The 5311-nt window shown below is 43.4% G+C and overlaps 1 pseudogene; it reads left to right on the forward strand.

Moving 5' to 3' along the window:
• The first annotated feature begins 957 nt into the window (after nucleotides 1-957).
• Nucleotides 958-4690, forward strand: LOC147580119 (ribonuclease CL2-like; annotated as a pseudogene).
• Nucleotides 4691-5311: the final 621 nt, after the last annotated feature.

Genomic DNA, 5311 nt, shown 5'->3' on the forward strand with positions numbered 1-5311 from the left:
CTTAGAATTGAAATGCTCACATTTTCTTTTTTTTTTTTACGTTTATTTTATTTATTTTGAGAGAGGCATAGAGAGAATCCCAAAGGTTCCACACTGTCAGCTCAAAGACTGATGTGGGGCTTGAACTCACGAACCATGAGATTCTGACCTGAACAGAAACTTAAGAGTTGGTTGCTTAACTGACTAAGCCACTCAGATGCTCCACATTTTCTTTTCAATAGCATTTAAAACAGGCATGTGTAGGGGTGCCTCGGTGGCTCAGTAGGTTAAGCGTCCAACTCTTGGTTTCAGCTTAGGTCATGACCTCATGATCCATTGGATGGAGTCCTGAGCCGGGCTTTGTGGCTGACAGTGTGGAGCCGGCTTGGGATTCTCTCTCACTCTCTCTGCCCTTTCACACCCTGCACGCACTCTCTCTTTCTCAAAATAAATAAAAATTAAAAAAATAAAACAGGCATATGTATTTAAAGAAGTGTGTGTGTGTGTGTGTGTGTGTGTATTTCAGGAAGTGTAAACATTTTTTATGATGCAAGGCATATGGTTTGTCAATTCCATTCTGAGCTAGCAGGGACACCCACTTCCCTCACAGGCTAGGAATCATGTGGCTGATAGATGCAAACACTTTAGAGATGTAAAATTTTAGGTTAACTGGACTGCTCAATTAAGGAGCAAGAATCTACTTTGGGGGTGAGTAGGTGGTAGGCATCTCCTTTATTGACAAGTCCTTCTCTCTCCTTGTCTCTTACCCAGAGAAATGAAGGGATGTGAGGTAGAAGGAGGATGTGAGGACAGTAGTTGCTGTGAGTACAAGAAGAGTGAGTGTAGATAGGTCAGGAGAAGAGAATTTATGACATTAAGTATTTGGGGCAAGGAATTCTTAGAAATAGGTACTTGGGAGGAAGGGGACCATGGCCCACTCTCTGACCCCACTTTTCTTGACCTGTTTTCACAGGGAGCATGAATCTGATGTGGACCTTCCTCCACCTTCTCTTCCTGGAGCAAACTCTTCACCCCAGGCCTGCTCTCCTCTACAAAACATACAGACAACACCAGGTCCTGGGTCCCTGGAGGACACCACCGATACTGTGAGGTGATGGTGAGGTGATGGTGGCTGATGCACAGGGGTAAATGCAAGACGATCAACACCTTCATTCATGAGGATGTGGCCACGTTGGCATATTTCTGCAGAATTCCACCTCTGCCCTCTACCTACAGCTGCTGTGTGCACAACAGTCACAAAGGTACTCACGATGTCAGTGTGCTTTGCCGCATAGGAACCAGACCCCTGCACTGCTATTACCACCTTATGCCCATCCCTGTAGGCTGTGAGGACGGGGCACCTGTTCACCTGGATGGCTAGATGACTCCTGCACCTCACACAGGAAGCTAAGTGACTTGCACCCCACACCTCCAAACGTTTGAGGCCCTGGCCAAAGACTTCCCTGTAATGCTTCTCCCCTCGTATAGGGATCTCTCATTGTAACCATTCATGTGCACTTCCTGCATCTCTCTCCCAGCCTCTGCCCCCAAATCACCACTCCACTGGACACGCCGGCCACGGTGTCAATTTTTTTTGGTGCAAGACAAAATGGGGATGGAGGAGTTGGGGAGAGCCTGGGTAATGGGCATCTACTGTGGAAAAGCCTTGCTCTCACTGAGTGGCTACACAGGCCCGGCTGGCCGGGCAGATTTGCCCACAAGGTCCTCTGGTAACAACTCGCAGTGGCACTGGCCCTAGGCAGCCCTGAGTGGTCCGGCTCACAGGGTCTTTCTTCCCCACCTTCAGCTCCCTTCTCCCCAGCGGGCTCCTGCGGAGGGGATTAGGGACAACATCCAACGGGGGAAGCCCGCTGCCTTTCCAGAAACAAAGCCCTGAAGCTGGGAAACAGCACTGGAAGGAGCCGCTACCTGGAGGAGAGAAGTGGTGAAGCAGGGACTCTGGCAGGTGCTCGCGGCCGCCTCATTGGCCCGCAGAGGGCGCTGCGCCACCTGAATCCGTTGGCCAAGCAGAGACCAGAAATTTTTCCTGGGTTGATGGGTTGGAAGTTTTGTGGTTACCAACACATGGCTGGGGGATAACAGGTCAAGAAGCAGAAAATTCAGCCGATATGATTACAGTCTAACTTTCAAAGAACAGATTTCTGAATTTTATCATAACTTTCATGCTCTCATGCTCTTTAGTATTGAATTTACCACCTTCAGATTTACATTCCAGCACTGTAGATATGAAGGAAAGAAAAGATTAAGTACAGAGCAGCTACTTATGCTATAAGCTTTACAGTTTCACTGTACTGGAAAAGAGTTTGTTTCATTTTTTAAAAAATTTTTAATGTTCATTTATTTTTGACAGAGAGACAGAGAGCAAGTAGGAGAGGGGCAGAGAGAGAGGGAGACACAGAATCCGAAGCAGGCTTCAGGCTCTAAGCTGTCAGCCCCCCCAAAGGGGGGCTGGAACCCACAAATCATGACCTGACCCCGTCAGGGTCATGACCTGACGCGAAGTCAGATGCCCAACAAACCGAGTCACCCAGGCGCCCCAGTTTGTTTAATCTTGTAATCCATTGTATACACACTTCATTTCTTTTCTTTGTTTTTCTTTTTTTTAAAGTGCGCACCATGCCCAAAGACCCCTGAGATCAAGAGTTGCATGCTTTATCCTTGGAACCACCCAGGTGCCCCTACACAATCCATTTCTGAAGGCAGTTTTTCTACCCACAAGAGGGAGAATCTGTAGGTGACTTTCTTCTCTACCCTGTGACTCCACCAAAATCATGTCAAGGCTTTAAATCAAAGGAAGGCACCTGACTCTAGGGCAGCCATCCACGGACTGACAGGCTGGGTGCCCATGAAAGAAACTGGTCTGGAGATTTTACTGTCCTGGAATAAGGCTGACAAAACTGGATACTCTTATTTTCATTTCCCCCATAATTCCAGGAGCTGTGATTGTATTGTCTTCGTTTGTGACCTTTAGCACGTAGCCTATTGCTTGCAATAAGAGAGCTTTCAATAAATCTTTAATGGGCCATTGTAATAGGTCCTGCTGGTGCTAAGGATTTTTTGCAGATTCTGTTTTCAGAATGGGAAAGTTCCCTTCCCTTCTGCTCTCCGTTTCCACCTGTAAATGGATTGTGAATTTTGTTGAATAATTTTTCTTCATCTGATGACACAGTCATATACTATTTCCGTCCTAATCAGTTAATGGAGTGGAATTGAATAAAATTTCTGGACATAAGCAACTCCATTTTGAAGCTCTATTTTCCTTGTCAACTAATGAACTCTTGGACTGGGCCAGAAGCCACAATGGTTTTACAAGCGGTTCCTCATAAAATTTCAAATGAGCAACTGGCATTAGGATCATGTGAGGACAGGAAAGTTAATTAATACATACCAGTGACCGTTTCATTTGATAGCACCAATAAAGTAATCAGTAAGATAGTAATCAGAAGCGGTTCAATCAATTAGCACCAAATTACCTGTTTTTTTTCTTCCTTCTCTTATCTAAAGCATGTAATTACCCCTTCCTTCTTTCTCATAAAAAACCCCCAGCTTTCCCCACCTGAGGGGGCACTTTTCTGGTTACCCTTAAATCTAGTCCCACATTGTAACTCTGAGACCCCAAATAAAAGCCTTTGCTCTTCTTCTTTTTCTTTTAAAATTTATTTATTTATTATGAGAGAGAAAGAGAAAAAGAGAACGGGGTAGGGGCAAAGAGAGAGGAGAGAGAGAATCTCAAGCAGGATCTGCATTGTCAGGGAAGAGCCTGATTCCAGGCTCTATCCCACAAACCACAAAATCATGACCTGAGCAGAAATCAAGAGTCAGATGTTCAGTGGACTGAGCCACCCAGGTGCCCCACCTTTGTTCTTTTTCACTTCTGCCTTCTTTTCTTGGTTAATTCTGGGTGAATTGCATTAGTTGATTTTAGACTATTAAACCAGCTTTGAGATAAATCCATTTTGGTTATGCTAAACTGTCTTTTTATATATAAATGAATTTACTTTGCTAATATTTAAGGATTTTATTTTGCATTTATGGTCATGAATGAAATTGGTATGTATGTATGTATGTATTATTATTATTATTATTTGTATTATCTTGTCTGATTTTAGTATCCAGGTTGTATGTTAGCCTTCAGAAATGAGTTGAAGAGTATTCCTTCTTTTTCTATTTCCTATAATTGGAATTGTGTGTTATTTTACTATTTACAGAACTCATCTGTAAGGCTGTCTGGTGCTGGCATTTTCTATGTGACTGTTTTTTAACTTATGTTTCAATCTCTTTATATTGTTATGTAGATACTGAGTTTTCTATTTTTTTTTTTGAAGTTTATTTATTTATTTTGAGAGACAGAGAGAGAGCGAGTTTGAGGCAGAGAGAGGGGGGTAGAGAGAGAATCCCAAGCAGGCTCCACACTGTCAGTGTAGACCCTGACATGGGGCTCAAACTCATGAACTGTGAGGTCATGACCTGAGCGTAAATCAAGAGTTGGATGCTTAACTGAGCCACCCAGGTGGCCCTCTATTTCTTCTTGAGATAGCTTTATTTTTATCTAGGAATTTATCCATTTCATCTAAAGTATTTAAATATATCAGCATAACCGGATGATGTATGAAGTGATTGTATACCTGGAACTAAAGTTATACTGTATGTAAATAAAAAATTTTTAAATATATATATCAACACAAAGCTATTCATAAGCTATTTAATATTTGCAGCATCTGTTTTTACATCTTATTTCTGTTATGACATTTTATTTGTACCCTTTATATTGATAAACTTATGAGATGTGTCTCTGTTATTAGACTTATTAAACAAATACTTTTTTCTTTAAGTAGGCTCCATGGGCATGGAGCTTGAACTAACAACCCTGAGATCAAGACCTGGTGCTCAATGGACTGAGTCATGCAGGAGCCCCAAACAGTGACTTAAAAACATTTTTTTTTAATGTTTATTTCTGAGAGAGAGAGAGAGAGAGACAGAGAGTGATCAGGAGGAGGGGCAGAGAGAGAGGGAGACACAGAGAATTTTAAGCAGCTCCAGGCTCTGAGCTGTCAGCACAGAGCCCAACATGGGGCTTGAACCCACAAACCATGAGATCATGACCTGAGCCAAAGTCACACGCTTTACTGACTGAGCCACCCAGGGACCCCCCCAAACGGTGACTTTTCCTTAAGGTTTATTTATTTTGAGAGAGAGAGAGAGAGAGAATGAGTAGTGGAGGGGCAGAGAGAGAGGGAGAGAAAGAATCCCAAGCAGGCTCCATGCTGTCAGCCCAGAGCCTCAAGTGGGGCTCGAACTCATGAACCATGAG

The sequence above is a fragment of the Puma concolor genome, chromosome B3 (assembly GCF_028749965.1).
Source record: "Puma concolor isolate L17-30 chromosome B3, mPumCon1.1.hap2, whole genome shotgun sequence".
Classification (NCBI taxonomy): Eukaryota; Metazoa; Chordata; class Mammalia; order Carnivora; family Felidae; genus Puma; species Puma concolor.